This window comes from Engystomops pustulosus, chromosome 7 (genome assembly GCF_040894005.1).
Source record: "Engystomops pustulosus chromosome 7, aEngPut4.maternal, whole genome shotgun sequence".
Classification (NCBI taxonomy): Eukaryota; Metazoa; Chordata; class Amphibia; order Anura; family Leptodactylidae; genus Engystomops; species Engystomops pustulosus.
In genome coordinates this window covers 154,687,528-154,714,737 of record NC_092417.1, presented here as the reverse complement: position 1 = coordinate 154,714,737, position 27,210 = coordinate 154,687,528, and the positions used below count along the sequence as shown (strand labels likewise).

The 27,210-nt window shown below is 42.8% G+C and overlaps 1 protein-coding gene across 5 annotated transcripts in view; it reads right to left on the bottom strand.

Moving 5' to 3' along the window:
- LOC140071104 (sodium/calcium exchanger 1-like) overlaps positions 1-27,210 on the bottom strand; it is an 82,745-nt gene that overhangs the window by 10,912 nt on the left and 44,623 nt on the right. The window lies entirely within an intron of this gene.

The following is a 27,210-nucleotide window of genomic DNA, read 5'->3' as shown; positions in this document are numbered from 1 at the left end:
GGGGATGGGTGTAGGTATTTCATTTATAAAACCCATACTCCACCTGCCATACCGTAGTATGGCAGTATATGTTAGGATCAATCAGACACCTAGGTTTAAAGTAGCTTAGGGAGTCTGAAAAATAGTAAACAAAAATTTAAAAAAAACTATAATAAAAAACCTAAATATTCAAATCACCCCCCTTTCCCTAGAACTGATATAAATATAAATAAACAGTAAAAATCATAAACACATTAGGTATCGCTGCATCCAAAAAAAAGCCCAATCTATCAAAATATAACTACAGTTTTTCACTGTGTTTAACCCCGTAAAGGAAAATAGCGCCCAAAGTCGAAAAATGGCACTTTTTTGCCATTTTAAAAAATATAAAAAATTCTATAAAAAGTGATCGAAAAGTCATACAGTCCTCAAAATGGCCGCATTGAAAACGTCATCAAAGTCGCAAAAAATGACACCTCCTACAGCTCTGTACACCGAAGTATAAAAAAAGTTATTAGCGTCAGAATATGGCAAAATTAAAAAAAAATTTGTACAGGAGGTTCTAATTTATGTAAATGTTTGAAAACATTATAAAACCTATACAAATTTGTTATCCCCATAATCGCTCCCAAAGAATAAATCAGACATGTCATTTGGGGCGCACAGTGAAAGCCGTAAAATCCAAGCCCACATGAAAACAGCGCAAATGTGTTTTTTCACCATTTTCACTGCATTTGGAATTTTTTCCTGCTTCCCAGTACATGACATGGAAAATATGTTCACTATGAAGTGCAATATATTACACAGAAAACAAGCCATCGCAGAGCTCTTTACGTGGAAAAATAAAAAAGTTATAGATTTTTGAAGGTGGGGAGTGAAAAAACTAAAAAGGGCCAGGTCCTTAAGGGGTTAAGCTTTAGCCTCCTCTTCTGCAGGTGAAGAAAGGAGCAAAAAAAAAAGGGATAGTGGAGCTTATTTCATTCATAAAGTAAATTGCAAAGTTTATTATTATCACCTGCACTATTCATTTCTGAAATAATAAAAAAAAAATTGCTTAGTTCCACTTTAAATGGCAGAGACCGGTGTCCTGGGTAGATAAATACCATGTATAACAGGGCACGGGGCCATCTACTACCATTACACAACACTTACACTTGGCATACATCAGCAGACAATGAATGTTAGTGTTCAGCATGGCTTTTTATATAATTATTCGTGGACTTGTGAGTGTTACTGTATACTAAGAGGGCGCATACAGATCCCTAATGTCAGCCGAACCAGACGTGATAACAGATACAGATTAATGGCTAATATCACTTAGCTCGCTGTTCCTTCATGGGTAAAGCTATCTCACAAGAATGATGAGGTTAGATGAATTAAGCGCTCCCCGCTGTGACAGTATGAAGAATAGAATATGCAAATATAATTGAGAGTTGGGGCAGCAGTGTGTGACAAGAGGAATGGAAACAAATTATGGCTTAAAAGATAGCACATCAATGCCAGACGTGTACAATGCATGGAAACTCACAATTACTACACAGAACGTGCTATGTATCCTTATAAAATGACCTTTTAAACTCATGCTAATGAGCCTGAAGGGCTCTGGTGGGTGTTACCATAGCCCCTGAGTGCTTCAGCTTCACAGGCTGTTACACTGTTTTACCCTCCCTCCTACTACCTTAGCATGAGGTGCTGCACAGTATAACAGCCAGCGAAGCTGCAGCACAGGGGCTCTGGTAAAATTCCCCAGAAGCCTTCTGCTTATTAGCATAAATGTAAAAGTTGATTTAAGAAGGAAGAAGGCAATAACACGGTCACAGTGCCTGGATCTATGAGTAAGTGTCCCTGGTTTATCATGATGGACTTTTGGTAGTAGATTGCCTTTAAGATTACTCCATGAACACAACAGGCAATCATGGAGGACAAAGACCTACAGAAAACTTGACCCACTGCAAACCTGCTAGAAACACAAATCCTTAAAAAATATATGAGATATACCGGAGCAGGTTAAGACTGTTATGGTCCCTGGGCTGTATGATATTATAGCCCCTACAAGTCTGGAATCACTTCCTACATATGGTGCTAGACTCAAGCTTTTTGGGGAATGGAGGACGTGTCCCTTTTGCTGCTTCCAATATGCGGATTCAGGACCTTTTGGAGGACCTTCAAAAGTCCTGAAATGGCTCTTGTGTACATGTGTGTTGAGAGCAGGAAGAGATGTACAAGGATTTCATGAGTTAAGGTCCTTCTCAGTAGAAAATTTGGTGTGTGGTTTGGGTGGCCATTGGTCCCCTAGAAGGCTTGGACCTCAGGCTACCGCCCAAGTATAGTAGCCAGAGCTGAGGCTACACGGCGCGGCTTATCCACGCCCAAGTAGCCTCTTTGATCCTCCTACAAGGAGCTGCGCGCCCTCGTCCGTGAATCCGGAGTTCTGCACATGCGCAGAACACAGGCCAGCAGCTGCAGAACTCTGGCTTTGGGCAGCTACAAGATGTCTGAAGATGTCTGGGTAGGAGGAACAAAGAGGCTACTGGGGCGATGAGTAGCCACGTCGTGTAGCCTCAGCTCGGGCTACTCCACGCCCCAGTAGCCTCGTTAGAAAATTTGCATATTACCCCGATTAAAGATTAGAAAAGATAGAGGGGAGTGAAGGTTTAGCACTAATTAGGGGTATCCTTTTTTTTTAAATTTTCTTTATTCAAATTTTCCATAAATATTACAAAAATCATTAACCAAAAGTGAGGGATAGTTTTAACAATCACAAGATATCAACACCGTTTTAATTATCAATAACATTTTAGTACATTTAAAATATGCCATACGTCTCCAATAATTCACTATATATTATTAATATCTGAGCATCTCAAGAATCTGAAATAACCGTAACACTTTCACTTATACAGCGCACTTATAATCACCTTAACTACAACAATAAATATTTGATATCATAGTACAGGCGGTCCCCTACTTAAGAACACTCGACTTACATACGACCCCTAGTTACAAACGGACCACTGGATATTGGTAATTTATTGTACTTTAGTCCTAGGCTACAATAATCAGCTATAACAGTGATCACAGGTGTCTGTAATGAAGCTTTAGTGTTGATATTGATTCTTATGACAACCCAACATTTTTAAAATCCAATTGTCACAGAGACCAAAAAAGTTCTGGCTGGGGTTACAATGATAAAATATACAGTTCTGACTTACATACAAACTCAACTTAAGAACAAACCTACAGACCCTATCTTGTATGTAACCCGGGGAGTGCCTGTATTATTCTTTATCCTCAGATTCCCTCTTACTTTTTCTTTCTTCCTAATCTATTCCTTTAAAAAGGGCTGTCCTTACATACGTAAGATGCACCTACCACTGGGTCTACCTTAATAGGTAGATCCGTAGTGGTAGTGAGTAGTTCAGTTGCTTTATCCATTAAATAGAGGCACACACAGCCTGGTTACAGACACATCTGCTCTTCTCCAGGAGGACAAGTTACTCTGAACATTTCGGCCAACTTTCAGAAGACTTCACATAAAAGTTAAGCTACAATAATGGGAATTCTAAGATGAGGCTGAAGGTGTGAGTATCTCAGACGCTTTATCCATCAATCTATGGCACCCACAGCCTGGTTACAGACACATCTGCCCTTCTTCGTGTGAACCATCAAATCTGCTGTTAGGAGACTTCACGTAAAATGTTGCAGAGGTGTAAGAAGCTAGAAGAAGGTTACATAAGGATTGATAGGCTCCACATTGTACATCAATCCATGGTTAGACATACAGACAGTCCCGGTGTTACGTACAAGATAGGGTCTGTAGGTTTGTTCTTACAGTAGGTTGAATTTGTATGTAAGTCGAAATTGTATATTTTATAATTGTAGATTCAGACAAACCTTTTTTTGGCCCCAGTGACTATTGGAGTTTCAAATTTTTTTGCTGTAATGGGACCAAGGATTATGAATAAAGCTTCATTACAGACACCTTACAGCTGATCATTGCAGTCTGGGACTATAGTAATGTATCCAGAGACTTCACCAAAGGTTACAGGGGGCAGAGGGGTCCGTCTGTAACTAGAGGTCATCTGTAACTTGGGTGTCCTTAAGTAGGGGACCGACTGTACTAAGGAAAATTCTGATTTCCACTGTTCCCTAGGTGCTGATGTCCTTCTAAGATATCTCAATGAGGACAACAGACAATCATGAAGGAGTTGACAAAGACAATAGAGACTGTACAAACTACTCAAATCTCTGTTCATGTGTCCACTACAAAACACATCAAGAACAACTCAATGCACAGAGCTAAGAGCACAGCAGTGTGAGGACAACTCACATTAAACTTGTAATAGTTTTAGTCCGTGAATAGAAAAAATCTATTTTATTACAATTCCTCCTGCTAACAGTGTTCATAAAGGTATGATTACACTGCTCTCCAGGGCCAATACTTGCTGTGACTGGCCCTTTCAGATTATTTTACATGCCGCACCATTATTTTCCATTATGTAGGTTAAGAAAAGCCCCCCCCCCCCCCTTGTGTCTTCTTTGTATTCCCTCCATTGACTAATTAAAGTTTATACGCTGTGTTTGCTGATATGTTACAATGGATGTAAGATTTTCTATTTTTTTGATGTCAAGGCTTTGTATGCCGATTGTTTTTATGTCAAGGTCTGTGAAAATCTCATTATTTCAGTCAAATGATGCTTGAACTTCATATTTCAATGTTCGGATTTTGTTCTCTTTAGTTTATCTCAAAGCGAGTGTCTGGTTTCTGACATTCAAAATCTAGTTTTTTAGGTTTTGGGTCCCTTGGATTGAGACTTAAAGGGGTATTCCCACAAAGACAAATACATTTTTAGGATAACAAAATAACACATTATGTAATTCACTGTTATTAACAAAAATCCAGCATTTCACAGATATAATTTCAACCTGTCTCTATCAGCCCTGGTGTATACAATTTTTGTTGCCCCTGGACCCGACCCTGAATCTTCTGAGTTTAGGGTCGGGAGGACATATTGCTCTCTGTCTGATGCTGCACTGAGCTCCTCTCTACCTCCAGCCCCCACCCTTGCATTCCAGGATGAGTTCACACACACAGACACTTCTTGCCAGCAAACAACACATTGGGGCAGATTTACTTAACCGGTCCAGTCACGATCCAGCGGCACGTTCTCCGACGCTGATTCGGGTTCTGCCGGGATTCACTAAGGTCGTGCGCCCGATGTCCACTTGGTGTCGCTGCTGGGCTGAAGTCTGCTGGAATTCACCTCCTCTGTCACGGCGTATGTGAGTGCTATTTTTGCAACACAATTTTTTTTTAAATTCCGCGGCTTCTCCGAATCCGTCAGGTTTTCCGACGGCCACGCCCTTCCATTTCTGTCGCGTGTAACGCAATCCGATTGTGTGCGCCAAAATCCCAGGGCAATTCAGCGCAAATCAGAAAAATTCGGGAAACCCGGCAGAAAAACGTGATTAGCTTTTTTCAGATTAACGTGATTTAAACTTAGTAAATGTGCCCTACTGTGAGCAAAGTAAAGTTACAGGCAGATAAGGTCTTTATCCAGGGGAGGGGGAGGAAGCTAACAATGTCATGTGTAATATGGATCTCATCATCTCAGATCTGTCTCATCTCTCTTTCTATGTGTCAGACACTAGTAGAATGTTCACAAGCTAAATGAAAGTGTAGATAAACCTTGAACCCTGATAATCTAAGCACATTGTCAGCACACAGCATCTCACAGCACAGAGGGATCAAGAAGTGTCTGCCTAGAGACACACTCTGGAGTCTTACACTGACTATCACTGAGTGATAGGAGCTAAAACAGCAATAAAACTGAGTATAAATTGTAAATTAAGGGGGTTAAAAATTATATTTATTGTGTAAACATCACTGGGGGGATCTAAATTTAATATTTTTTTTCATGGGCAAACCCCAATAAAGGGGGATTCTAAGATTTGCATTGTATTAGTCTATGCTTTAAGACAACTGCACAGCGCCATTCGTATCAAGAGGCTGGGCCTGGTATTGCAGCTCAGCCCCATTCACTTGTAAATTCCCTGTGGATAATAACCTTGATTTTGCTGCGGATTTACAGAGAATTTCTTCTCTCCCAATGACAAAGGAGTAACCTGTGTGTATCCACATCAGAATATTGTTATCCTACAGATTTAAAAATCCGTAACCTGTGTGCCATTTTTCAAAAGGCATTTTATAAGTAATTTTTAAGAAATTGTCCCCAACCTTTATATCAGAAAACATTGTTGTCTGGCAGAATTATGGACTGAAGTGTCAGATTGGCAGACGCACAAGTGTTTCCAGCCAAGACTGCACATATGTCTTAGAATAAAGCCATTAATCTCACACCTCTGCCCTCCACTTGGCTGATGCTAATGGCGTCCTACTGAATTCTCTAATAGTACATTTACATTTACAACATAACAATGTTACGTTGTAGGACATTTCTGCTTATAAGGATTGTGCCATGATAGACACTTATTACCAGGATCCCAGGGGTCAAACCCCCAGAGAATGGGGGAACAGGAACAGGAGAAGACATGTAAATTGCCTTGTACAGAGTGTGTCAGATTACAGGACTGTTGTCCTGGATGTTCCATAGAAGAGAGTAAAGCGCTAATCTAGCACATCCTAAATTCACTTGGAAACTATTGACCCTTCAAATAAAATGGCCTAGCTCAGTGATGGCGAACCTATGACACGCGTGTCAGCACTGACACACGTAGCCATTTTCAGTGACACGCGGCCACTGGAGAGTTGAAAAGTTACAAAATGAAATGAAACCCTTGCATATAAAGTACCAGCATGTTTTAGACTCCTTACTTGACCAGTTCAGTGATAGATTTAATAAAGGTAGAAGCCTAGAACAGACCATGAAAATAATTAAGTATCCTGATGTAGTAGTCTACAGTAGTTTGGAATTAAATGGTCAATATGGATACAAATTGATGATTTGGAGATGCAACTTGCAGAATTTCAGGACAGCATCTGGGGTCAGGCGTTTGTTGACTTGAGGTCAAATCTTGATAATCTAGAAAGGTGCCGCTTGGAGAATCAAAAGGAGTGCCACTATGAACAGGAAATTTGGAGTGCCTGGAACCGGTTACCAGACACTTTTAGCACCCTGAAAAATATAGCAATGGCTTTACTTACTATTTTTCCCTCTACGTACTTTTGTGAGACCTTATTCTCAGCATTAAATAATATGAAAAACAACAAAAGAAACAGATTGACAGATGGACTTAGTAGCGCTTGCTTGGGCGTGAAGTGTACGAAATACCAACCTTCAATTGAAATTCAGCAACAAAAAAGTCACTAGGTCATTATATGTATAGAATAGCTGCATATAGACTGGTGATGGCGAACCTGTGGCAGTCCAGCTGTTGCTGGACTGCCACAGGTTCGCCATCACTGGAAGAATTCCCCCTCCCCCTCACTTATCTTAGTTCATGGCACCCCACACAAGTTAAATAACAGCAAGACCAACAAAAGAAACCAACTGACAGATTAACAAAGAAGTCACTAAGCAGGTACGTTAAATAATTATACATATTTGTTATTTAAACTCTAAATATCACAAAATTATGTTTTTTTTTCTCAAGGTGACACACCACCCGAGTTATGCTCGTTTTTTTGGCGAACTTTGACACGCCAAGCTCAAAAGGCTGCCCATCACTGGCCTAGCTCCTCCTGAGAGCAAGAGGAGATACGCAGATTGTACATAGTGTCCTATCTGCAGGCAGCATGTTATAGAGCAGGAGGAGCTGAGCAGATTGTACATAGTGTCCTATCTGCAGGCAGCGTGTTATAGAGCAGGAGGAGCTGAGCAGATTGTACATAGTGTCCTATCTGCAGGCAGCGTGTTATAGAGCAGGAGGAGCTGAGCAGATTGTACATAGTGTCCTATCTGCAGGCAGCGTGTTATAGAGCAGGAGGAGCTGAGCAGATTGTACATAGTGTCCTATCTGCAGGCAGCGTGTTATAGAGCAGGAGGAGCTGAGCAGATTGTACATAGTGTCCTATCTGCAGGCAGCGTGTTATAGAGCAGGAGGAGCTGAGCAGATTGTACATAGTGTCCTATCTGCAGGCAGCGTGTTATAGAGCAGGAGGAGCTGAGCAGATTGTACATAGTGTCCTATCTGCAGGCAGCATGTTATAGAGCAGGAGGAGCTGAGCAGATTGTACATAGTGTCCTATCTGCAGGCAGCGTGTTATAGAGCAGGAGGAGCTGAGCAGATTGTACATAGTGTCCTATCTGCAGGCAGCGTGTTATAGAGCAGGAGGAGCTGAGCAGATTGTACATAGTGTCCTATCTGCAGGCAGAATGTTATAGAGCAGGAGGAGCTGAGCAGATTGTACATAGTGTCCTATCTGCAGGCAGAATGTTATAGAGCAGGAGGTCCTGAGCAGATTGTACACACTGTCCTATATGCAGGCAGCATGTTATAGAGCAGGAGGAGCTGGGCATATTGTACATAGTGTCCAATCTGAAGCATGATGCTATAGAGCAGGAGGAGCTGAGCAGATTGTATATAGTGTCCTATATGCAGGCAACATGTTATATTGTAGGAAGAGCTGAGCAGATTGTACATAGTGTCCTATCTGCACTCAGCATATTGTAGAGCAAGAGGATCTAAGCAGATTATATATATATAGTGTTCTATCCTTAGGCAGCATGTTATGGAGCAGGAGGAGCCAAGCAGACTGTACATAATGGGGCAGATTTACTTACCCAGTCCTGTCGCGATCCAGCGGCGCATTCTATGTCGAGGATTCGGGTCTTCCGGCGATTCACTAAGGTAGTGCGCCCGATGTCCACCAGGTGTCGCTGCTGCGTTGAAATCCACTGGAGTTCACCATCCTATGCTGGGTGCAGGTAAGCACGAGTCAAGCGACACTTTTTTTTTTTTTTTAAATGGCGTTTTTTCCGAATCCATCGGGTTTTCAGACGGCCACGCCCCCCGATTTCCGTCGCATGCATGGCGGCGCCAATGTGCCACAATCCGATCGTGTGTGCCAAAATCGTGGGGCAATTCAGCGAAAAACGGGCAAATCGGTAATATTTGGGAAACCTGACGGAAAAATGTGATTCGGACCCTTAGTAAATGACCCCCATTGTCCTATCTGCAGGCAGCATGTTATAGAGAAGGAGGAGCAGAGCAGATTGTACATGGTGTCCTATCTGCAGGTAGCATGTAATAGAGCAGGAGGAGCTGAACAGATTGTATATAGTGTCCTATCTACACAAGGCATGTTATAGAGCAGGAGGAGTTGAGCAGATTGCATATAGTGTCCTATGTGCAGGCAGCATGTAATAGAGAAGGGGAAGCTGAGTCGACTGTACATAGTGTCCTATCTGCAGGCAGCATGTTATAGAGCAGGAGGAGCTGAGCAGATTGTATATTGTGTCTCATAGGCAGGCAGCCTGTTATAGAGAAGGAGGAGCAGAGCAGAGTGTACATGGTGTCCTATCTGCAGGCAGCATGTTATAGAGCAGGAGGAGCTGAGCAGATTGTATATTGTGTCTCATAGGCAGGCAGCCTGTTATAGAGAAGGAGGAGCAGAGCAGAGTGTACATGGTGTCCTATCTGCAGGCAGCATGTAATAGAGCAGGAGGAGCTGAGCAGATTGTATATAGTGTCCTATCTACACAAGGCATGTTATAGAGCAGGAGGAGCTGAGTGTGCATATTGTCCTATCTACAAGTATTGTGTTATAGAGCAGGAGAAGCTGAGCAGCTGGTACAAATTGGGGGCCCTGTACTTGGTTACTGCCCAATGGCCAAGCTTTGGGAGAACAGTTTGCCGACCATGCTGCACACAGAAAGATCTGGGGGGCAGACTGGCAAGGCCCCTTCCTAGCACCATTGCCGTTTTTTTGGACCTCTGAGAATTAGACATTGTAATAATCTTTCTCTGCCTACAATGAGAGGAACTTTAATGGGAAGTTATTTAAGTCTATATTTTTTTAAAGTTTAATTTAGTAGAGGGATTTATTTAGGTGACAGCCAGACTAACCCTATTTTTATTCTTTAATTATATGCTTCTCCCGCTTTAGAAGTCTACCCACTCCGTAATTTAATGAAGGTGCCCCAGAAAGTTATAAATTGCAAGAAAGCATCTGACTTCATTGTTAAGAGACTTGATGGCATGAGTCAGTTCTGGAATTAAATAGAGCGAGTAGTGAAAATCGGCCAAATTTAGATCTTATTGACGTTGTTGTAAAACTGAAGTATATTATAATGCCATTGTAAGTCTAAAGTCTCATATTTATAGCGACAAAGATGCATTGTGTGCAACAATACAGAAATGGAAGTTAATTAAATACTTCACTGTATAAGGACAAGTTGTTTGCAGCTAAAAACAGATAAGAAGCACATGGTCCGCCAGCTAGATACAATAAAATGTGGAGTGATTTCCACTACAAGCTGCACAGTGTGATAATTCATTGTGTTTTTAAGCTTGAATGAACAGTCTCGACCTATGTGTCAGACCACTTTCCATTCTGCGTCAGCCCCATGCTTTCCTAGTCCTCCTATGTGTCAAGCAGCTTTTTCTCAGTTCTTGGTGGCAAACTCCTTGCCAATCCCCACATGTGCCAAATTACCCCTTCCCGAACCGCACATATACTCAACTACTCCTTCCACAGCCCCACTTGTGCCCAACTACACCTCCCTGAGCCCCACATGTGCCCAACTACTCCTTTCTCAGTCCCACATGTGCCCAACTACTCCTTTCTCAGTCCCACATGTGCCTAACTACTCCTTTCTGAGTGCCACATGTGCCTAACTACTCCTTTCTCAGTCCCACATGTGCCCAACTACTCCTTTCTCAGTCCCATGTGCCTAACTACTCCTTTCTCAGTCCCACATGTGCCTAACTACTCCTTCCTGAGCGTCACATGTGCCCAACTAGTCCTTCCTGAGCGCCACATGTGCCCAACTACTCCTTCCTGAGCGCCACATGTGCCCAACTACTCCTTTCTCAGTCCCACATGTGTCCAACTACCCCTTCCTCAGTTCCACGTGTGCCCAACTACTCCTTCCTGAGCGCTACATGTGCCTAACTACTCATTTCTGAGCGCCACATGTGCCTAACTACTCCTTCCTGAGCGCCACATGTGCCCAACTACTCCTTCACGAACTCAAGACATACTCAACTACTCCTTCCTGAGCCCCACATATACTCAACTACTCCTTCCTAAGCCCCATACGTGCCCAACTACTCCTTTTTGAGCCACACGTGTGCCCAACTTCTCCTTTCCAAACTCGAGATATACTCAACTACTCCTTCCTGAGCCCCACATGTGCCAAACTACTCCTTCCTGAGCCATACTTGTTCCAAACTACTCCTCCTGGACACCACATGTACTCAAGTAGTCCTTCCTGAGCTCCATGTGTGTGCCAAACTACTCCTTCCTGAGCTCCATGTGTGTGCCAAACTACTCTTTCCTGAGGACCACACATGCCCAGCTATTCCTTCCTGAGCCATACTTGTGCCAAACTAAACCTTCCCAAGCCCCACATATACTCAACTACTCCTTCCTGACCCCACGTGTGACACAAACATTCCTTTCTAAACCCTCATATGCGCCAAACTCCTCTCGTAATTCTTAATTAGAATGTATGCACCAGATCACACCTACCTCATCACTAATGTACCACTCCTCTCTGTGGTCCTGGGACTTTACCACCTCCTCCAAGGATTATAATCTGCTAGTAGCATTCCTCTGATTTCCCTCATACCTTTATTATTTCTTTCTGTTGTGCTGATTATTATATATTCCCATTTTAATTTATATGTAAATGAGGCAGTTGGTGTGCAAAGGGCACGTTCTCTTAACCCGGTGCACTGCTATCCCCACCTAAACTACTAACCTCTAATCCGAGTGTTGCCCCATGCTTCCACTTATCTGATGCAGGGGGAGCGATTAATACAGGAATAGCAGTGTTCCTGGACACGAGGAGGTCCTAGGACACACAACTGCCTCGGAATAAAGTGGGGTTTTCTTTAATGGACTGTAATAATAAAAGTATTTTGGAAATCACAGTGCATTTCTATAAAACATGCTGCCAATAGATTAAAGCCCTCGAGGTAGGTGTTAGACTCCATTTAAATTACTGCAATATTTAACTGCAATATGGGGTGTATCAAAGGGGGCCTAGATGCACCCAACATAAACTTAGATCTACAGATCACTCATCAGACTGTACCTAACATTGTGTAAGGTTTGAGCACTAATGTGCTGCCACCAAGACATTGCAGGGTTTCAGCAGGGTCAAAGGTGACCAACCAAAGTAATAAACTGAGAATTCATTAAAAGGTCACTGGTGCCTCTCTGTAATGTTACAATATCACTAGTTAAAGGTACTTCATTTCAGGAGACAGGTTATCGATCCAGGGATTTATTTGGATTGACAGATCAGGAGTTGGGAAGATAAGAAAAATTGACTTCTACTTTATGAGATTTTCGTTCCCCTGGATAAGTGACGTCACTACTTCTTCCCTAGCTCTCATATCGCTGGGCAGCTCCTCTCTAAATATCCTCTTCCCCAATTCTATATGGTCGAGTGACTTACAAAACCCAATTAAACTCGATTTATACAAAAATGGGTACAGTTATGCTGGATAAAAAGGAAAAAAACTTTTCCCATAAATTGAAATCACACAATCCTCTTTTTTTATCTATCTTTGTGTGTTTAAGCCATAGCATTACCTTCCACTGGGAAAAGGAGTCCTAATAAAATTCAGAAAATCCAGACACATACCCCAGTCATTATACTGGCACTATACGTTTAACTAGGCAGTGTTCTTCAGGTATCTGTTTAACTGGTTGAATGCAGAGGACGAGATAACTCGTCATGATGAGCCAGTTAATGTGGCATTTAGACAATCTACATCGTCATGCAGTTAATTCACTGTTAGGCTATATTCACACGAACGTATGGGGGACGTATATACGGCCGCCCATAAAAGTGTATGGGGGGCGTATATCGGACGTATATACGGCCGCCGTATATACGGCCGATATACGTCCCCCATACACTTCTATGGGCGCACGGCACCCTACGGGAGCGGTGCGGCACCGTTCCGTACCCGGGAAAAAGATAGGACATGTCCTATCTTTTCCCGTAATACGGCGCCGTGCGCCATAGGTTGCTATGGAGAGGGGCGGGGGTGAGCTGCGCTCACCTCCTCCTCTCCCCGTACACTGCCGTTGCCCGCTACGGTACGGTACGGACGGGCAACGGCAGTGTGAATATAGCCTTAGACTGATACACTACAAGAAAGGCAATTTTTACATGCCACAAGTCTTGGAACTTGTGCCATGTGATTTTGCATGGCCTATAGCTTCTTCAATGAGCCACACAATGGAGGGGGAATTTATCATTGGGATTTTTGTCTATGTTTTGGCGCAGTTGTTGTACAAATGCTGTTTGCTAATGGTGGCACATGAACATAGGACACTGCAAAGTCACTGTAAAACAGACCCTACTTGCGCCAAATTCAATATTTGCTTAGACTAGTTTTCACAACACTTGAACTCAATTCATGATTTGCGATTTGGTGTAAATATTCATTTTGGCACAAAATTACTCCATTCAGCACCTGGCATAGAAATAGGACAAAAACCAATACCAACTTTATCAAGACCAATTACAATTGGCACAATAGTGGCCCAGACACTTCTTAAATACCTATGTAAGTCGCTTTCACCTGAAAGAATGTGCAAAGTCCGTCGAAATGTGGCGCAAAGCCCTTAGTAAATGTGCCCAAAGACTCACTGGATGAATTCAGATAAAACAAAGTTTTAAGGGGTTCGCCATCCTTTTATATACCTTGTGGATAAGTCCTGAATGTTCACCAAATGATTTGGCATTCCTGCTGCTTACTTTTGTACTGTGTGCAGACTCTCCATGTTTCTTTGTTTACACATTTGAGCTCTGCTGAATAGGAGGAGACGTAGCAGAAGAGTTATGAATCATCCTGCTCCCTCCAGTTCCCCTCTTGTTGTCTGTCTAAGCCTTAAAGACAGCTTATAGCAGTGAGAAAGAGGACGCTGTGTATATATGCAAAGGGCAGCATGGTGAAGACAGGGAAAGGCTAAAGCTGTCAAAGACACAGGTACATATAAATGCAGAGACATGTCTAATGGAACAGATTTATTGCAAAGTGTCCAACCCCCTTTAAACAAGTTAGACTGGGTTCACACCTTGTTTTTTGCCCTACATTGTAAGGACAAATCAGGAGGATTCTGACGCATCCTTACAATGTATGACACAGATGTAAGCCTATGCAGTAGGATAAGATGCCCAGGGATCCCCCCTCCCCCGAATATGGACAGTGACATCAACGGGTCCTTCATCATGCTGAGCGCATACATCCCTGTGGGGAGAGAAGCAAAACACTTCATCCGCTCCCCATAGCCGTCCATTGCCTCCACTTGTGTTTCCACCCTGCATTTTTGGATGTACAGGATATTTAGCAACAACTATGCCTCCGTCAGCCATTATTTCTCAATGTATATGCTAAGCGTATATGTCGGGTGCCACCCCAACGTATACGCTTAGCTTGTACATAAAACGTGATGTGAACCAAGCCTTAGACTGGCTGACAACACCATTTGAGGGCTTTTAACATCCTGCCCCTAATGGCCACAGCACCATTTCTATGGCCTTGAAACATCATGGCAGCAAATCCTCCAAAATCCTTGAAAAATGCTTTGGATTTCAACATCCTTTTGTTCTTAGGGGAGATGAACCACCTTCAGAGGCCATAGTAAAGTATGGGCAGGGCCAGCGCTGGGCATACCTGGGCTAGTGTCAGGGCCCAGAACTGCTGGTGGGGCCCACATAAGGCTGATATACGTCCCCCATATTCCGGTGCGGTGCCGCATGCGCTGTGCGCCATATATTCCTTTGGAGAGGGGCGGGGGTGATCGTCGCTCACCTCCTCCTACTCTCCGCCGCCATGTGCCCGCCCTGCTATGGTACGGCCGTGTGTGTGCGCCCTAAGGCAGTGCATAAGGAATCCATGGGGGTGAGGAGGGGGCTGTATCTAATGAATCCATTGGGTGTGAGGGGGGGCTTATATAAAATAACCATGAGGGGGCTGTTTGGTATAAGAAACTAGGGAACAGGTTCAAAATTTTTAATGACACCACATGAGTTCACTGCAAAGGGGCCCACTGAGGCTCTGTCGCCCAGGGGCCCACTGAAACCTGGAGTTGACCCCGAGTAAAGGGCATGTATGAGGTCTGGAGCCAAGTGGTAAAGCTGTCAACCCAACAAACTTAAAGTGTATGGACAGCCATCCATTATACACAGAAGCCATGTGAACCACTCACTGACCAATATAAAATCTCCCAAATTGCTCATAAATATAATAATTTAAGACTATCTTTAGAATATCTCAAAATCGCCTAAATATCGAAAGGAAAACGCTCTCCATGAAAACGGACCCTTACACGGAGAATTATGTGTCATTGACCTCGGTCAGAGCATTGATTCTTAACTTTATTTCCTTCATTTATCCTACGCCAGTCTTTGTCTGTGTCACAGCGTCTCCGTTCCTCATCCAATCTCACCTCGTACTCACCCCTCCCTTCTTCTTGTGCACAGCTCCTGAATACTGAGCACCATCTCTAGGCAAACAATATACGTGAGGTGCCTCTTAAAAGCCTCCCAAGCTCAATGACCACGAGTCAGTGACAACATCAATCTCCCCGTTCCTCACTGTCTCCTTTTGTGCCGTTACTTTTTTTACTTCGTCTTGCTTCCCCTCATTATGCCAACTTATGTTAAGTGTTTGCCAGTCACCTCCATTTTCCTTTAATGTCTTGTTTAGCCACTTTAGTTCACATTTTCTAAATTCTGCTCTTACCGTTTTCTTCATTTCAATGTTTTTTTGCGTTCTTTAAAAAGAAATTTGGATTTTTAGCATTTTTATTTATTATTTTATTATTTTTATTTTATCATTATCTCAGGATGTCTCCTAGACAAAATACTGAGATGTCTGGATGTAGATTTATACATTTTTGATTTCTGAATCCCTCATCATTAGTTGAGATTGTAGAGATTGCAGTGGAAATAATCATTGGAAAATATAGATCATTTCAGTTGTAATAACAAACAATAGTGGCTCTTGGTCAGCACTACGACCTTTCACCACTAGGGGGTCTACATGGCGTTTGCATTTGTCTTTGTTTCTAAAAATAAGTAGCAAGAAAAGAAGTGGGGAAAGTTATACACCATGCATGAATTTTATGGTTCTACATATCAGGACATGATAAAAAAAAAACAATTTCAGGTCCCAATAAGTTCTTCAAATTAGGTTCAATCTCAACATGCAACATCTTCAACAGTGTGTGAAAAATGAAGTAAAGCTTTCAGGAGCAGCTAATAAAATGCATTTGGTAAATTGATTGTCAGAAAGTGTGACCACCTCTATAAAAGCAGCAGTTTTAGTAGTTTTCTGGACTATCGTGCATGCTTTTTTAGACATTGTTAAGGAAAGATATCATTAATGATCTTAGAGTAGCATGTATTTCACTGCCGGTCAACCCAGGTTATAAAACTCATATACAAACTATTTGACGGCCATATTTCTGCAGTCGTAAAGATATGCTTGATGCAGCAGCCAGATGCAGCGCTACACAGATGCTGCCAGTATGTGCCAGTCACTGCACCGATTGCCTGTCTTCTTCCAAATACACTTTAAAATAATAACCCTCAACCACAAAGCTCTGCATAATGCTGCACCTACCTCTCATCTGAATCTATCGCCCAACCCATGTTCTTAGATCTGCCAGTGATGTTAGATTAATAAATAACTTAGGGACGGCTTTTTAAAAAATAATAAACGTGCACCTGCTCTGGCGCTGCTGATGTCCCGTGCCGTGGTCCGCCAGACCCGTGCCCCTGTTTGCTTACAGAAGCACAGAAGCCCAGGGAGCTTCTGGCCGGCCGAGGTGGCCAGCCACTCTCATCCGTCACTATCTCTCAGGATTGTAGGGCGGAAGCTCCCTGTGCGTGGCTTCTGTGCCCCTGTAAATGGACCGTGCCATGGGACATCAGCAGCACCAGGAGGTGCTTACACGTTTATTATTTCACCCCCAACCCAGCCCTAATTTATTTATTAATCTCGGATAACCCGTGCCACCTTATTTCGAATCTCTCACGCATGTGTTCCCAAGCTGAACCAATTCTCTTGAATGCCTTTCCCCAAACTATCAGACTAATAACAGATACCCCAAAGTTTCAAATGTGCCCTTAAAACTCATTTCTTAAGGCAGCCTATCACACTCTATAACAGCATGAAATTTCAACTCTCTCTTTACTAACCCATCCTGTGTCCTCCTCCAGTCTGTTATCCGGCAAACACCAGATATACACCAAGTTCCAGGCTTCTCTGCAGTCACATTGAATTTGGACTTTGTATATGAGATGGCGGCTGATGCATTTTTATTTATTACATTATTTTATTCTTTTCCCTTATAAAGAATGGCTGGACCATTATACAAGCTCTTAGACCTCTTGTGTCTCCCTTTCATCTTCGTAGACTGTAAGCTCTTGTGAGCTGGGCCCTGACCCCTATTGCTCCTCTTTGTATTCTGTAATGTCTTATTTTATTTAAATACGTCCCCTATAATTTCCAAAGCACTATGATGGTGCTATATCAATAAAGATTATTATTATTCACAAATGGAAAACGTTCAAGATAACTGACCAAACAGTAGACACCCCAACGAATAAACCTCCCAAAACTAACAAAGACAAAATATCTGCATATCAGACTTTACCGGCCTCAGTTAGCATGTTAAATGTTCAGGTTCATGAGACGTATGGCTTATGTGGAACAGTTCTGTAGTTGGTTCAGACCAAAAGTACATAATAGATGAAGACGTTATAGAATTCCATTGACTTCGGTAAGAGCTCTCATTATGCTTTATGAAATATATCTACATTTCGTTTCATGGAAGATGATGAGAAAGGGTCAAAAGGAACATGAAAGAGAAGGAGCATGATTTGCTTGATGATCTGGTTTGAAGAAAATTACATGTTCTGTAATTCTTTTTAAAGGGGTTGTATAACCAGCTCAATATTCATCAAAGGGAATCCGGGAATTGGCAGGTAATCAGTGAAAAATGGCTCTGCTACTTTAACAATTTTAGCAAGTTTAAAGGGAACCTGTCACTACATTTATCACTGTTGCAGATAGATAGGTTCCCTTTTAAATAAAGGGCACTTTTTTGACAAAAAATTCTGTCCTTTATATTCCCAGAAAATCAAGTTTGTAAACTTACCTGGGATACAGCCAGAACAAGCAGAGACTCAAAAGGGCGTATCTATCTCAGCCAAGTCCAATGACTCCTTCCGTCCTCCCCCCCTGCTACTCCTCCCCTCCAGCGACGTCATCCACCTTACCGCATGAATTGCCACGCCTGTGTACTGCTATGCATTTACATGTTGGGGTTGTGTACTGCTATCACTGCTTAGCAACGCTGGCAGAAAAGCCACATGTTCGCTTTGAGTGAGTAGAGGACGCAAACCCTCCGCCGCTCTCTGCACATGACATGTAAATGCAAAGTGGAGCGCAAGCATGGGAATTCATGAAGCCAGGCGGATTATGTAACTGCAGGGGAGGAGTATTAGGGGAGTAAGGACTGGAGGGGTGGCTGGACATCGGCCAAGATAGATACACCTCTGACTCGCTGTACGTTCTCGCTGTAAGCTTGGTAAGCTTACCCCTTCCCTGGGGATAAAAAGGACAGCATTTTTAGCCAAAAAAGGGTGCACTGTAGAGAAAAGGGTGCCATGGGAACCTGTCACTCACTACAATAGTGAAAAATGTGGTGACAGGTTCCTTTTGATAAATTCCTCAAGATTTTGGTACTCCTAACTAGAAATGGGCAGACACGATGGGGGTCATTTACTAAGGGCCCGATTTGCGCTTTCCCGACGTGTTACCCGAATATTTCCGATTTGCGCCGATTGTACCTGAATTGCCCCGGGATTTTGGCGCACGCGATCGGATTGTGGCGCATCGGCGCTGGCATGCACGCGACGGAAATCGGGGGCGTGGCCGAACGAAAACCCGACGGATTCAGAAAAACCGCCGCATTTAAGAAAAAAAATGTGTCGCGAAAATTACACTTACCTTCACCAGGTATAGGCCGATGAATTTCAGGGCATTCCAGCGCGCCTCCGGGGAACTTCAGCACAGCAGCGCCACCTGGTGGACGGCGGAGAAACTACCTTAGTGAATCCCGGCCGGACCCGAATCCACCGCTGAGAACGCGCCGCTGGATCGCGAATGGACCGGGTAAGTAAATCTGCCCCGATATTTCAATTCAGATATGGGGTTCACGCAACCTGGGCATATTGCCGAAATGGCGGCCAATCAAAGATATTGAAACCCCTAACGATTAGCCATGGCTATGATAGGCCAGGGAGAAATCGGATCAGTTTATCTCTACTCATAACCTTTCTTTAGGTCATGAATACTCATACTGATAACCTATTTTATGGACATTCAATAAGGATAACTCATCACTATGGAAATCCAGATACACCCTTTAAAGGAAATCTACCATGAAATCTCCTCCGGCCTGCATCTGCCCTAATCTGTAATTTAATAATCCTGGAACCCTAACCTAATTTGTTAAAAACTTTACTTTAGTGATATGTAAAGTAGCTGCAGAGGCTACTGGGGTGTGGAGTAGCCTTAGGTCCCAGTGCCTGTCCAGGCTAGTACACGCCCCAGTAGCCTCTGCAGCTAATTTACATATTACTAAAATAAAATTTGTAACAAGTTAAATTAGTTCCCGGTATTATTAAATTACAGATTAGGGCAGATGCAGGCATCAGGAATCTACCATAAGATATTCTTCTGCTGGTAGATTCCTCATGGTAGGTTTCCTTTAAGTGTAATCTCTGGCACCTGCAAAAAAAATATTTTTTTTTTTTGCCCCAAGCTACTAAATAGCTGTCATAAATGAAAAAGCTGCAAATAACTTTTTTTTCGCAATAAGCTTATTACATAAGTTGTCACAATATGAGGAAAGGTGGTTCTCCAGGCATTATCATTCCGGCTACGTGAGTGTATTTATAGCATCCACCTTGCCCTTGTGGCTCTAAACTTGAGAATATACAATTGGAAAACTGTGCAGCAAAGACTTCTATTACCCAGCCAGCTCCCTCCCCTTAATTCCCTGTGAACCTCTTTGAAGTCTTCTCTCTTGGTAGAGATATAAAGTCGTCGGAGCTTCTGCCGTCTCCGTCCTTACAGCGTCTCGTTCGCTCTTTTAAGCCCCCGTTCTCATTATTGCTGCACTTTAATACTTCCGCCACAGTTCATACACCTGAAGGGGGGTGTACATTATGAAAATTGATTCTCTGCAGGATAGTCAATTGTAGAAGTACATTTAGCTCGCTGTGCGGCATAGGAGCATATAATGCCGGGAACAGTCATTCATCTCTTAAATCCCAGCCTAAGGAAAATCTCCTGGCTTGGGAAATCACATAGGGTGTGACGGAGCTCTGCTGCATTAGTGTTATTAGTGTGGTGCCACGTGAGGGCCCTGTGAAGACACGTACTCCTTTATTGCTAGGGCCGCAATGTGTATATAAAGTAGAACGACATGACAGAGAAAAGACAGAAATGGAAGGAAACTCCTGTGTTGCCCATAACAAACACCATATACACTACTTAAAGGGGCTTTGATTGTTACCCCTTATACTAAGGATAGGGGATTACAAACTGAAAGTAATCTTAGAACCACCACCAATCACAAGAATGGACTACTAAGAAGAATGGAGGTCCCAATCTAACTTAATGAATGAAATGGTGGTGCGTTTGTTCTGCTGCTCCATCCAAAATTGTAGGAGGGTTGGAAATTGCCAATCTCCAGCAATCACATAGACTGAATGGGGGAGATTTATCAGAAGTGTCTGAGAGCAGAACTGTTCTAGTTGGCCATGGCAACCAATCAGAGCTCAGCTTTCATTTTATAATTGGCTGTGGGAAAATGAAAGCTGAGCTCTGATTGGTTTCCATGGGCAACTTGAATAGTTTTACCTCAGACACTTCTGATAAATCTCCCCCAATGTGTGTATCAGCTCCATTAGTATTGAATGGAACAGTCGGATACATGCTCCACCTACCACTTTATTCAATTAGTGTGAACAGGACCTCTGTTCTAGTGATCTGCAGAAGTCACAACAGTAGGAACCCCATCGATCAGAGTCGGAAACCCTCAAACAGATTATTAATCCATGGATAGGGAATAACAATTAAATTTAGTACTACCCCTTTAAGATTTTATAGGATAACTTTGACAGGGTTATCTCAGGAAACATAAGCACACTATTAAAATAAACTCCTACTTCTAATATATGATCACTTTCACTAAGGTTTCTTTAAACTAGTTCAAGGTTATGTGATGCAGAGAGGAGCATCACCGCGTGTACTAAGGGTCCGCGGAGCGCATTTTCATCGGGTTTCCCTACTATTTCCCATTTAACAGGGGTTTTCGGTGCACACGATCGGATTTTGCCGCAATCGCGCTGACTTTCATGCGACACAAATCGGGGGGCGTGGCCGTCAGACAACCCGACGGATTCCGACTGAGCATGGAATTTAAAATTCTAATTGTGTCGCAAGATATGCACTCACATACACCGGGAAGAAGAAGGTGAACTCCAGCGGATCTCAGCTGGGAAGCGACACATGCAGGATCTCGGGCTCACGAGCTATGTGAATTGCGACGGACTTCATCTTCGTCGGACCGTCCGGATCGGGGATCGCGACAGGATCGGGAAAGTAAATGTGCCCACATGTCTCCACGTCTTGTGACAACGAGACAGAGTGAGAACTGTTCACTTCAGTGTCAGAAAATCACAGTCACATCACCAATCAAGGGGTAGCAAAAATTACCCACATAAAGGGGTTGTCCCAAATTAACAACTTATGAACCTATAGCAGTATAGGGCTCCCTGTTAACTTTTAAATACACACTCACGACATATCATGCATGAGGCCTAGTATTTGTAATGAGCCTGTTTAGAGCTATTGGCTCCTTGAAGATATATCTAATTGCTGTGAAAACAAGGTTTTATAAAATAGGCTAAGTATGTAGTAAGGGCCCAGCGGATGGGGCTAAGCCTGGCTGGCTGTCTTTAGTAATCCCTGCTCCATGCCATCCCCTTGGTTTTGATTGGCAGTTCTACCATGCCCCTCCCTCTGTCACTCAGAGCTAATGAGGATTAACTAAAGGGTTCCTGAGGAAGCATCTGTCAAACTTGGACCACCCACTAGACACTTGTAACCTCATTTGCATTTAGGCTCAACCCTCAAAGGTGTTAGAACATCTATTTCAGCCCACTACCCAGTATTGTAACTTGTTAATGATGAACAAAAACTTCCTGAAAATCAACAAAAAAGTACAAAATGTTAGATGAAATAAATTATTTAAAGGAAATCTACCATGAAAAGTATGATAAACCAGGGGCACTTATTCATAAATCCAGGCACCGTGAAAATTATACTAATAAGCCTGAAGGGCTCTGGGTGCATTACAGGCTGTTACACTTCTTACCCTCCCCCTGCCCAGTATTCTTCTCTCTCTCTGCCTGCTGAAATATCCCACAGTAGGAGGGGGAAGTGCTCCTTGCACTGTGTAACAGCTTGTGCAGCTACCACACCCCAGGAGCTCAGCTGGCTCATTAGCATAATTTACCAAGTTGATTTTAGAAGGAAGGAAGCCATGGATAACAAATTTAAGAAGATTATATTGAGTAAGTGTCCCTGGTTTATTATGATGGATTCTTATGATGATTTCTTTTAAAGGGTCTTTGCTGGAATCGAAAAAAAACCCCTAGGGGCTGCTACTTCCGGCTTTCTGTCCTGTGCACAGTTGGACGTCCCGGCTTTGGCTAATGAGCGGTCTGCTTGGACCAAAGAGCATCAGTTCTGTTTACCCATTTTTTTCCCTTGGTCCAAAGAGCCCAGTGGATGGAAAGAGCCCTGTCATCACCTGGCTGGGCAAAGGCCCAAAGCCTGGAAGTACCAGAGCACCAGAGAGGAGGGTAAGTATAAATCCTTATTTTTTAATATCCTGGCTCTCTTGAAGTTCTTCAGATTTCCCTGATCCATTTGGTTTTTGAGTTTTACAAAATCTGTCCACCTGTTAAAAATATATGGATCCCATTATTTAGAGGTGAAGACGTCTATAATAGCTAAGTGGGTGGTACCTCTGGAAAGGTTACCACCCCCTTGACTAATATGAGATAAACACTTGTAAAAAATTTCAGGGGCCACATCTTTTTAAAAACAGTGGCTCAGTGGTTAGCATTACAGCCTTGCAGCTCTGGGGACCTAGGTTCAAGTCCCAGGATCAACATCTGCAAAGAGTTTGTATGTTCTTTCCGTGTTTGCGTCGGTTTCCTCCGGGTCCTCCAGTTTCCTCCCACACTCCAAAAAACATATTGGTAGGTTGATTAGATTCTGTCATTCTGCATTTTGTACTCGGTGACAGGTCTCCTTTAAAGGAGATGTCCACTAATGCTTCTTCTAGACAAGCCTTTGAAGTAAACATTTCTGCCTCTCAGAGATAAGTCTTATACAGGGAATAGAAGGCGCCTCTGTATTGCCATTCCATTTAATTCAATTATATAATCCCTCTAATTATGATGCTAGATTGCGGTAATGGGATGCTGCAGTGAGCATGCTCAGTAGTTGTATGTACGTGTGTTATCCATTCTATAGCACACATCCTTCTGTTCTCACACAGCAGAACTGCTAAGTGCGTCTTCATATCTGACATTTCGGAGAGCACCCTCCCCTCCCGCTTGCAGATTGTTGTGTCTCATGTTGGTACGCCTGAAGCATCGCTCTGGGTTCATGAATGCCCTCATTGCACATTCTGTTTGGGGGATCTCATTAGCGGCATTGGCTTCATGTATGAAGACTGCAGAGCCATTTATTAAGGTATACAATTATCTACAATGCGCTCAATATGGCAGCTTCTCTCTGGATCTCAATTACCTTTATATTATGCATAGAGCAGCGTATAGCCCTGCATCTGTTCAATCACTACAAGCTCCCAGGGGCGTCATGTATGTAATGTAGCCAATGCCACAACTTTACACTTCATCGCCTTCATTTCATATGTGTGTATGAGCATCAGGCGTGGAGGTGCTGGCGAGCGTTCACATGGGGCCCAGGGAGTAGAGGGATAATACATAAAGTGATGTCACAGTACAGGATAATACTCACAGTGATGGCACAGTACAGGGATAATATACACAGTGATGTCACAGTACAGGGATAATACACACAGTGATGTCACAGTACAGGGATAATACACACAGTGATGTCACAGTACAGGGATAATACCCAGTGATGTCACAGTACAGGGATAATACCCAGTGATGTCACAGTACAGGGATAATACACACAGTGATGTCACAGTACAGAGATAATACACACAGTGATGTCACAGTACAGGGATAATACACACAGTGATGTCACAGTACAGGGATAATACACACAGTGATGTCACAGTACAGGGATAATACACACAGTGATGTCACAGTACAGGGATAATACACACAGTGATGGCACAGTACAGGGATAATACACACAGTGATGTCACAGTACAGGGATAATACACACAGTGATGTCACAGTACAGAGATAATACACACAGTGATGTCACAGTACAGGGATAATACACACAGTGATGTCACAGTACAGAGATAATACACACAGTGATGTCACAGTACAGAGCTAATACACACAGTGATGTCACAGTACAGAGATAATACACACAGTGATATCACAGTACAGAGATAATACACACAGTGATGTCACAGTACAGGGATAATACACACAGTGATGTCACAGTACAGGGATAATACACACAGTGATGTCACAGTACAGGGATAATACACACAGTGATGTCACAGTACAGAGATAATACCCAGTGATGTCACAGTACAGGGATAATACACACAGTGATGTCACAGTACAGGGATAATACACACAGTGATGTCACAGTACAGAGATAATACCCAGTGATGTCACAGTACAGAGATAATACACACAGTGATGTCACAGTACAGGGATAATACACACAGTGATGTCACAGTACAGGGATAATACACATAGTGATGTCACAGTACAGAGATAATACACACAGTGATGTCACAGTACAGAGATAATACACACAGTGATATCACAGTACAGAGATAATACACACAGTGATGTCACAGTACAGAGATAATACACACAGTGATGTCACAGTACAGAGATAATACACACAGTGATATCACAGTACAGAGATAATACACTCAGTGATGTCACAGTACAGGAATAATACACACAGTGATGTCACAGTACAGGGATAATACACACAGTGACGTCACAGTACAGAGATAATACACACAGTGATATCACAGTACAGGGGATAATACACACAGTGATGTCACAGTACAGGGATAATACACACAGCGATGTCACAGTACAGGGCTAATATACACAGTGATGTCACAGTACAGGGATAATTCACACAGTGATGTCACAGTACAGGGATAATACACACAGTGATGTCACAGTACAGAGATAATATAGACAGTGATGTCACAGTACAGGGATAATATACACAGTGATGTCACAGTACAGGGATAATTCACACAGTGATGTCACAGTACAGGATAATACACACAGTGATGTCACAGTACAGGGATAATACACACAGTGATATCAAAGTACAGGGATAATACACACAGTGATGTCACAGTACAGGGGATAATACACACAGTGATATCACAGTACAGGGGATAATACACACAGTGATGTCACAGTACAGAGATAATACACACAGTGATATCACAGTACAGGGGATAGTACACACAGTGATGTCACAGTACACAGATAATGCACACAGTGATGTCACAGTACAGGGATAATACACAGTGATGTCACAGTACAGGGATAATACACAAAGTGATGTCATTGTACAGAGATAATACACACAGTGATATCACAGTACAGGGATAATACACACAGTGATGTCACAGTACAGGGATAATGCACACAGTGATGGCACAGTACAGGGATAATATACACAGCGATGTCACAGTACAGGGATAATACACAAGGTGATGTCACAGTACAGGGATAATACACAAGGTGATGTCACAGTAAAGGGATAATACACACAGTGATGTCACAGTACAGGGATAATACACACGGTGATGTCACAGTACAGGGAGGGATAATACACACAGTGATGTCACAGCACAGGGATAATACACACAGTGATGTCACAGCACAGGGATAATACACACAGTGATGTCACAATACAGGGATAATACACACAGTGATGTCACAGCACAGGGATAATACACACAGTAATGTCACAGTACAGGATAATACACACAGTGATGTCACAGTACAGGAATCTTATACACAGTGATGTCATAGTACAAAGATAATACACACAGTGATGTCACAGTACAGGGTTAATACACAGTGATGTCACAATACAGGGATAATACACACAGTGATGTCACAGCACAGGGATAATGCAGACAGTGATGTCAAAGTACAGGAATCATATACACAGTGATGTCACAGTATAGGAATCATATACACAGTGATGTCACAGTACAAATATAATACACACAGTGATGTCACAGTACAGGGATAATACACACAGTGATGTCACAATACAGGGATAATACACACAGTGATGTCACAGTACAGGGATAATGCACACAGTGATGGCACAGTACAGGGATAATATACACAGCGATGTCACAGTACAGGGATAATACACAAAGGTCATGTCACAGTACAGGGATAATACACACAGTGATGTCACAGTACAGGGATAATATACACAGCGATGTCACAGTACAGGGATAATACACACAGTGATGTCACAATACAGGGATAATACACACAGTGATGTCACAGTACAGGGATAATACACACAGTGATGTCACAGTACAGGGATAATACACACAGTGATGTCACAATACAGGGATAATACACACAGTGATGTCACAGTACAGGGATAATGCACACAGTGATGGCACAGTACAGGGATAATATACACAGCGATGTCACAGTACAGGGATAATACACAAAGGTCATGTCACAGTACAGGGATAATACACACAGTGATGTCACAGTACAGGGATAATATACACAG